Source organism: Coffea eugenioides, chromosome 11 (assembly GCF_003713205.1).
Source record: "Coffea eugenioides isolate CCC68of chromosome 11, Ceug_1.0, whole genome shotgun sequence".
NCBI lineage: Eukaryota > Viridiplantae > Streptophyta > Magnoliopsida > Gentianales > Rubiaceae > Coffea > Coffea eugenioides.
The window spans coordinates 20,360,002-20,370,176 of record NC_040045.1 but is presented as its reverse complement, the minus strand read 5'-3'; positions in this window follow the sequence as shown (position 1 = coordinate 20,370,176).

The following is a 10,175-nucleotide window of genomic DNA, read 5'->3' as shown; positions in this document are numbered from 1 at the left end:
AAAACAGATTCAAGATCATCTGGAATATGAACTTGTAATTGGTTTGTAATCTCTAAAATAAGATGTACTGCCTTTTGATTTTGAGGCTAGTCCTTTGCAAACTGTCCTTTTTTGTGACAGAAGAAACATTTATCTCTTTTTCGGTCTTCTCTTAATGCCTTGGATGTTCTCTTTTTCCTAAAGTACCGCCATGTAATCTTCCTGTAAGAGGACTTACTAGATATCCCGAATTTTTTGAACTTTTTCCTTAATTTCCCTTTTGGATTTTTGCATGTAAGACATTTTCCTTTAAGTTCCAATTCAGGTTTCTTGCACGCTTGATCCATGCAAGCATCTCCTTTTAAGTATTCTCGGACAATTCTTTTCTTGTGACACAAGTCTTCGAAAGCTAGGAATACAGCTTGTTTAATTTGTCCTGCGATAAGATTCAAAATAGAACCATACTTCTTGTGAATATATAATTCAACACCATCAGCCAAGGGTTTTGGAAGAGAACTTGAAAAAGTTTGTTTCAAATTTTATATTAGCCTCGAGGGTAAAGAAAATTTGAACCATCCTTTTGAAATGCTTGTTAAGATCCTTGCGATAATAAGAAAAACATTTCATTTGGAAAACTCTTTTCTTTTTAATTCTTTATTTTCACATACATCTCATAAGAAAATGAAGTGAAGAAGATTGATAGTTTCAATAAACTCTTGATGGGTCAAAAAATGTAATTTATCAGATTCTCCTAAAGTTGGCCACCAATCCTTTAGCATGCTAGAAAATCTTGCATTGAAATCAGACAAGATTTCAAAATGAGATTCTTTTTTAAGATTTTGAATAGTCAACCAAGCATGAAAATCTTAGAATCTTGATTCCCATTGTGAAGAAGGGATATCATCAAGAGTAAAAATTTGAGTACTTCCCTGAGTTTTAGGCTTGCTTCTGCTGGTGGATGTGAAGGTGCCAATTTCTTCCTCTAGTTCTTTTGGATGTTCTACCTTACTCTCAGTATTTGTTGCCATTTGAATACGAGAGATATCAATGTCTTCAAAATCTCAAAAAGGTGTAGAACATTTTGAAAATTCCTCTTTTGAAGATTCCTCTTGTCAGAGGACCCTTACTCCTCTAAAGATTCTTGTTCAGTATGAATCTCAATTGTTGAGATTTGTGGAGTTTGGTGCTGCTGAACTTCCTTTTGTTTTTCTTTTTCTTGCTCCTTTTCTTTTTCCTTCTTTGCCTTTTGTACAGCTTTTTGTTCTTCTTTCCTTTTAGCTTGTTACTTCCTGCACCATTTAGCAATGTCAAACTCAGGTTTTTGTAGGGTAGCCATTTGGCTAGGAAACATAGCTAGTGGTTGGCTTGTGGTATTGGTAAATAACATGATGTAGGAAAAGAATTTATTGGCTGTGCACCAAAAGCAGCTGTAGCTTGACTTGCTTGAGAGTCGGGCTTTATTGTGAATTCTCCTGTACTTCTAAGGCTGGCAATTTGCCTCTTCAAAAAATTTTCTTCCTTGTCTTGTTGTTTCTTAAAATGGGAAAGAGAGACATTAGTAGAAGGTAAAACAAACTTAAGATCATTTAGTCTCTTTTCTAAAACTGAGATCATATGGGAAGTTTGAGAATTATTAGTTTGCTGAGTTTCCATATGATCAAGCTTAGAAGATACCTAGGTGACCTTTTCTTGAAGAGAAGTCAGTGCTTTGTTCTGAGTCAATGAGTTTTCTGTTTGCCAATTTAGAACTTCTTCTGCCTTGCTCAGAGGAGAGGCTTGTCCAGATGGCAAGATGGTTGGAGAAGCATTATAAATTTTGGTAGAATGCCTAGCATGATTTTTTGTAAAAGGCTCAAGAGGGGGGAAAATCAGCTGGATCAAACATGAAGACCTCTGGAACGGTTAATGAAGAAGAAACAACTGGATATTTCTCCTTTTGTAAGGACGTCAAGGCACTTTTTGTAGTATGGACACAAGTCTTTATTTTTTTCCACTTTTTTGGTCTTTTCAATCCAATGGTTTAGGATTTGTATCCCATCAAATTTACTTCTACTCGAAATAAATAAAGGGGGCAATCCATTCTCATTGTTTTCTGGCTTTAATGGGGATTTGCATTTTTGTTCATCAACTATTTTCTTTTTCCTCCTTTTGGGAAAATCGTCTTCCCAATCATCCCAACAATTATCACAGAAGCATACGTCAAAAATAAATATGACCTGAAAATGGTTCTCAGAATACCTCATTTCCTTGGTTATCAAAATGATGAATTAAGTCTTGTGAATGATCTGTCCGTTCTTCATATGCTCCAAGTTGTTCATATAATGAATTCGAATATTGAACTAGAACCTCCATCATAGAAATAGATGGAAAAGATTTAGTCTTGTCTATTTTAAGATGAGAATCATCAAACCTAATAGACATAGATCCATCCATTTGAGTAGAAATCTTAGAATCAGAAGATTCTATTGGTTGATTTGCTGCTTGATGTAGTTTTTCATAATTAGTTATCCAAACTTTTAGAAGCAATTGGATAAGTTCTGATTTTGAGATCTATCTTGGGACATGGGTACAAGTAGCTGAATGCTTTTCGTCAACTTTGATTAAAAGAGCATCTTCTCCTCCTGGTAGTGTTAAATCTAGAGCATGGTTTTGCATCCGATAAACCATCTGATAGCATGGTTTTGATCTGCTCCAGTAATCTGTACCCGAACCTTTAAAGCTTCTAAAAGATGTGAATCAGATAAAGCCATATTAAAGTTAGGAAAGAGTGTGACAAAAACTATTCCTGCATTCAAGGTAGTTTCCACAATTGTAATACATGCATGTTGGTACTTGACAAACCTGGTATCCAAGAGTGCAATTCTAGCTACCACTGGTAATCCTTTTCTTCCATGGAAAGATAAAGGGAACCATATTGCACCAAAATGGACATGAGTGTGGCCTTCTTGTTGCCACTGAGATGCAAAATATGCATGCATTCAATTTTTTAAATAGAAATTGATCCTATACTTCTGGTGCCTGCAGAAAATTTCAACCAGAATACGCGTATAGTTAAAGTTACACATTTCTAAACTTGTTTTTAAATTAAATAAACTATTCTGCTGTGACACCCATATAATCTCCTCTTTTATGAAAGCCATCTCCAGCAAGGACTCCATACGGCAAGTGTTCACCTATAATCTATTATTTAGACTTCCAGTATGTTGTAAGACAAGATCTTACCTGGTCAGAAAATCACTGTAGTTGTCTAATGAAAAGCTTGCTTTCCTGCAATTTGCTGTAAAAGAGGAAAACTTTGCTTCAAAAATTATTATTCAATTTGTCAAGCAAAGAAGCATAACAGAAGGAAATTGTTTTATGTAAAACAGAAGAAAATGGGAAGGCAATGCAAGAATCTCATTTTTAGAGCTCCAGCAAGTTGATAGAGTGCAAATGCTTAAGGAACAAGGAAAGGAAACAAATCTTTCAAGGCCCAATGTACCTGGTGATGGATGACTCCTGCAACATATGTCTTGAGTAATTGTCATTCAACCTTCACAATGTTACCATTTACAAATGCAGTAATCAAAAGTTCAGATAAAGCATAAACTAACCTTGTTCCAATTCATTATATTAGATAACAAAACTAGTAGGAAGTGTACCTCTACATACAACAAATTTAATTTGTCCAATCTTGAACTTCTAGACATCAAAAAGTTGAGGGACTTGTAACTGACATGCAGATTCAAAGCAGCGGAATGGATTGCAAATGGTAAACTCTAATGCTTGCAGATAAACAATCTTAAGGACAAAGGAGACCAAAATCCCTATCATCCTTTCTCAAAGGATATCTAACATCTTGATCCTGCACCGTCAGCCCTGACAAATAAACTCATACAAGGTCTACAAACCATAATCTTATTCAGCATAGCTTCTTGAAAACTGGCAAGGTAGAAAATAATAGACCAGAGGAGTGTATAATATTAGTCAAAATTAAATTTTTAGCTTTATTGCGCATATCCTTTTATGCTACCATCAGCAACCCATTTTAATGCAATAAGAACCAGAAGGACAGAGACATATTTAGAAATAATTCTATGTTTAACATAGAAGTGCAAAAATCATTCACTACATAAAATAAGATTAATCAGGTGACACGTAAAGATCCATAAAGTTGCTGGACATTTCAATTTTGGATGTAACAAAGAATATCATCACCCATACCTTTATTTACTCCAAACTAGAGTTCATCACTGAAGAATCCTGAAGCTTCAGGAAACCAAATTGACATCTCATTTCTAAACTAAAGTATGAACAACTGTATATCTCTTCAACCTTCTAAATAGGAGAATACTCCACGGGACTAACTTAGGAGCAAAAGGGGGAAGAGAGAGAGAGAGAGAGCGCCCATGCGTAGGTCAAACTGGATCATGTTTGGTACGCAGTGCAAAGAGGGAGAGCCACAAATACGAGAGGGCACTCTAACCTATATAATCATGCTCTATGATGCTATACTAGGAGGCATAAACCGCGTGATGTGCAGTAGTAACTAAACAGTACATGTCCAGTTAAGTGTAAAATATGGAGGCACTCCCCTATTCATGTTCCTATGTATGTACATCTTTATCTATAATATATATATATTTGTTATTAATGCAAGTCATTGTAGAAAAGCATTCCGAACCAGATACAAACATTATAAACCAATAAAAAGCCTAATCTCTGAAGCAGCTTTTGTCACAAGCATGTATTTTTCTTAAATCAGGGTCAGACAGAAAGCTTCGCCCAATCATTTGAAGATTAATCTATCCCAGCTATCATCCAAATATTATACTTGTTTGCACTATTCTTTTCTACATCACATATCCCAGCGTCAAACCAACTATATTTTCTTTTCCAATTAAAAAAATCGTTACACTCTGGCATGTATGCACAACTTCAAAACAATCCCAAACAAAGTCTCGAAATTCTCCAAAGCAACCACAACCAGAGACTCCATAGTCTGGATGGCTGGTGTTGAAGATATGTGTAAATATTAGGAAAGATGTGATTATAGGTATCATGTATTAATTAGGTATCATATGATTATAGTATCATGTATTAATTAGGTATCATATGATTATAGTATCATATATTAATTAGGTAGTTACATTTGTGTATATATATATGTATATTGTGTAGTCCAAAGGTATGAAAAGAAAAGTATTTTCTCTCCCTTTTTCTTAGTTTTCATGGTATCAGAGCCCTACCATCAAGGTTAGGGTCTCTGTCCGCTGCCAGAAAATTCATTAGTCATCATTCGGTTCATCTGGTTCTGTATAGGACACATCTGTGTTCTATTCTTCACTCTTGTTTTAAAGAGTTCAATCTGTCCTTTTTTTTGTTAATTCTGAACCCATGGCAGAAACGAAATCTGTCGTTACGTCTGATGTGGTTCCTGTGATGTCTAAGATCACGGACCACAAACTCAACAATTCTAACTATCTTGATTGGAGCAAAACAGTTCGTCTTTATCTGCGAAGCATTGATAAAGACAATCATCTGACTGATGATCCTCCAAAAGATGGTTCAAGACAGACATGGCTAAGGGAAGATGCTAGATTGTTCCTGCAAATACGGAATTCTATTGACAGTGAGGTAATTAGCTTAATTAATCACTGTGAATTTGTTAAGGAGTTAATGGAGCATTTAGAATTTTTGTATTCTGCTAAAAGGAATATTTCTCACATATATGAGGTGTGTCGAGCCTTTTATCGTGCAGAGAAACAAGATAAGTCCATCATGACTTATTTTATGGATTTTAAGAAAACTTATGAGGAGCTTAATCTGTTATTACCGTTTAGTTCTGACGTGAAAGTGCAGCAAACTCAACGGGAACAGATGGTAATTATGAGTTTTTTGGCTGGTCTTTCACCTGAATTTGAAGCTGCTAAATCTCAGATTCTTTCCAGTCCTGAGATCTCATCCTTGCAAGATGTGTTTAGTAGGGTGCTTCGCACAGAGAATATCCAGTGTTGACCTTGGTCGATCAATCCTTGGTTTTGATGATTAACAAACCAAAATGTAGATTTGGGCTAATGTTTTTATGTGAGCAATTTGTTAGAACAGATTCTTGTGGCACAAAAGAAGAAGCAAAAACAGGGCACTCATGTCGGACGTCCGAAAAGAAGCTATCGGACGTCCGAAAGGATGAAGAACATCAAGAAGGAAACTCTGTCGGACGCTCGTGAGGAAGCATCGGACGTCCGGAAATATCGGACGCACGCATCAGACGCACATCGATCACATCGGACGTACGAGAAATTTCGCAAAGATTTGATGTCTCTCCGACGACGTTCGGACGCAGGGTTCGGACGTCCGACAGGTGGTTTGGACGTAAGGTTCGGACGTCCGACAGGTGGTTCGGACGTCCGACAGGCCAACGGCTAGTTTTGACAGCATTTAATATTTGACCGTTGGAGAGTCTTTTGGAGCCATTTCTCACCTTCTATAAACACCCCAAAGCACAAGAAGACAAAGGACTTTTGCCAACACAAAATACAAGCTTACAAGTGAGATTTTTGAGTAGAAAGATTCTTTGTTGGTTGTATAAGGGGTTGGGGAAGTTGGGTTGTGAGGTTGCTCAAGTGAAAGTTACTCTCTAGGAGAAGTAAAACCTTGGTGAAGGTGAACCTATCACTTGAAGTGGTAAAACCTTGGTGAAGGTTGCCTCATTTGTTTAAAATAGTTCTTAATTGGGTGAGTGATCTTTCAAGTGTAGGTTGTTGAGGGTTAACTAGAATAGTTGTAAAACTCCTTGGCTCAACCAAAGTGTGTTTGGGGTGAGGAAGGAGTGAGCCTTCACTTGTACATCTTGGTTAGCATCGCCATCTATTGAAGAGGCTATTGGATTGATATTTGGTTTGCATTTCTTATCTTTTCTCTTTAATTAAGTTTTCTTTATTGTGCTTAAATTTGATATATCTTTGTGCATCATTGTGAAATTGTTTGTACTCATTGGGTTGCACCAGGCCTTACATCCAGTCTGTTCAGTCCAGCAGTGCTCTTGTTGGTCTTGGAAAACAGCAATACAAAGGTGGTAAAGGAATTGACACTCAGGGACAGAATACAGAAGTGGTAGCGTGTCACTATTGTCATAAGCCGGGTCATATGAAGCGTGATTGTAAGAAATTGCAGTACAGGAACCAGAGAACTCAATCCGCACATATTGCCTCTACTAATGATGTTATTAACCATGAAAAGTCTGTTACGATCTTTGCAAATGAATTTGCTAAATTTTCTCAGTATCAAGAATCATTAAAGTCTTCATCTACTCCCGTAACTGCCATCGCTGAGTCAGGTAAACCAAAAACATGCCTTGTGTCCTTGTCCTCCAAATGGGTAGTTGATTCTGGTGCCACAGATCATATGACAGGTAATTCTAGTCTATTTTCTACCTTTCAACCACACACATCCGCACCTACAGTTACCTTAGCTGATGGGTCAAAATCTCGTGTTCTTGGATCAGGCCCAGTTAACCCCACTCCATTAATCTCATTGTCATCTGTCTTAAGTTTGCCTGAGTTGTCTTTTAATCTAATTTCTGTGAGTAAACTTACTCGTGCCCTCAATTGTTCTGCCCAATTCTATCCTGACTATTGCTTGTTTCAGGATCTTACGACGAAGCAGATTATTGGTAAAGGGCATGAATCTGGAGGTCTTTACATTCTTGATACACAGATATCACAGTCCATAGCTTGTTCTGGAATTGTAACTCCATTTGAAGTACATTGTAGGCTGGGTCATCCTTCTCTCCCGTTGTTAAAGATACTTTGTCCACAATTTCAGAGTTTGTCTTTATTAGATTGTGAGTCGTGTCAGTTTGCCAAACATCATCGTGTTAATCTAAGTCCTAGAGTCAATAAACGAGCGGATGCTCCTTTTGCATTAGGTCATTCGGATGTCTGGGGACCTGGTACTGGATTCAAGTATTTTGTTACTTTTGTTGATGACCATTCTCGTATGACTTGGTTATATTTAATGAAAAATCGGTCAGAGTTGTTTTCTAATTTTTGTACTTTTTGTGCTGAGATCAAGAGTCAATTTAAGCGTTCTGTACAAATATTGCGAAGTGACAATGCCAAAGAATATTTATTCGTACCTTTTCAATCTTATATGGTGCAAAATGACATTATTCATCAAACCTCTTGTGTGGATACACCATCCCAAAACGGGGTTGCAGAACGAAAGAATAGACATTTGCTAGAAACTGCAAGAGCCTTATCATTTCAAATGCATGTTCCTAAACATTTTTGGGCTGATGCAGTGTCCACATCTTGCTTTCTAATTAATCATCTGCCTTCATCTGTTCTGAATCGTGGGACTCCTTATAACACTCTTTTTCCAAATAGACCTTTGTTTCCCATCGAACCTAAAATCTTTGGGTGTACATGTTTTGTCCGTGACTCTCGTCCCCAAGTCACTAAATTAGACCCCAAATCATTGAAATGTATTTTTCTGGATTATTCCCGTGTCCAAAAAGGATATAGATGTTATTGTCCTAGTCTCGGCAGGTACATTGTGTCAGTTGATGTTACTTTTCTTGAAAATACATCTTTTACCCCATCCTCATCTCATTCATGTCAGGAAGAGGATGATGATTTGTTAATCTATACTGTCACATCCTCAAATTCTTCCCCTGCTAAACCTCCAATTACTCAGGTATATTTTCGACGACAAAAGTCTCCTGATGCATGCCCTGAACCAGTTCCTTTGTTACTAGATCCTGTCTCAAGTGATGATCTTCCTATTGCTCTTCGCAAAGGTAAGCGTCAATGCACTTATCCTGTGTCTTCGTGTGTATCTTATAATCATTTACCCACCTCTTCTTGTTCCTTTATTACATCTATTGATTCTATCTCCCTTCCTAAAATTGTTCATGAAGCCCTATCCCATCCCGGATGGCGCAATGCTATGATAGAGGAGATGAATGCTCTAGATGGTAATGATACTTGGAACTTAGTAAATTTACCTGCAGGAAAGAAGGCTATTGGGAGTAAGTGGGTTTTTGCAGTTAAATTCAATCCTGATGGGTCGGTTGCTCGGTTAAAAGCTCGCCTTGTTGCCAAAGGCTATGCCCAAATCTATGGAGAGGATTATTCTGACACTTTTTCCCCTGTTGCTAAGTTAACATCTGTCAGGTTATTCATTTCTATGGCAGCCACTCATAATTGGCCTTTGCATCAACTAGATATCAAGAATGCCTTTTTTCATGGAGACCTCCAAGAGGAAGTTTATATGGAGCAACTACCAGGGTTTGTTGCTTAAGGGGAGTCTGGGAAGGTTTATTATCTTCGGAAGTCCTTGTATGGATTGAAACAAAGTCCTCGTGCTTGGTTTCAGTCCATACAAGGACTTCCGAAGATGACAAACCTTCCTAGATGGTATCAGAGCTTCGGGTTTTTAGTCATGGTCAGATTTTGGGTTCTTGATGACAATAACAAGTTTTGGGTGCTACAAAAAGTGAAGAAAAAAAATTTTGTAGGAGTTTTGTTGGGTGTTGAAGAAGAGTTATTTGACCCGTTGGAACTCGTCAAGGGTTTGGAGAAGATGGAGAAAGATTACTATGTTTGTGGTTTTTAACCCGTTGGGATCTATTGAACCTTCTGTGAGATTTGGCCCGTTGGGACCTATTGAGCCTTTTGCATTTTGATTCGTTGGTGGCTCGTTGTGGTTCGATGGGACTTTTGTGGTTCGTTGACATCCGTTAGGACTTTTATGGAGAAGGTGGAGCTTATTTGCTATTCGTCTATTATTTGCTGATGTTGGATACACGCCAAGGTGGAGATTTGTTGGGTGTGTCTTTTGTATCCCACATCGGGAGTTTAACAAAGAAAGCTCTCATTGTGGTAGTTATAAATATAGTAGGCTTAAGTGAGTTTAAGTGTGCTAAGGGCACTAGCCCAAGTGCCATGTGCACCAATCCAAGAGAGTTTTTAGGGGGCCCACACCCCAATCTGAGAGGAGTTCTGGTTTGGCATCAAACCAAATGAGCAAGTCATGGGCCTTTGGGCCATTAAGTTTTTACTACTATTTAGGCTCTTTTATGTTTTCAGTTTAGGTGCCTTTTGGGCCTGAAAATTATTTCCTAAGGTTTTGTATTTTCTCTTCTGTACTCTCTTTCTGTTATAATAAATCTGCTACCCCTTCGCTTGTGGACGTAGGTCAATTGGACCGAA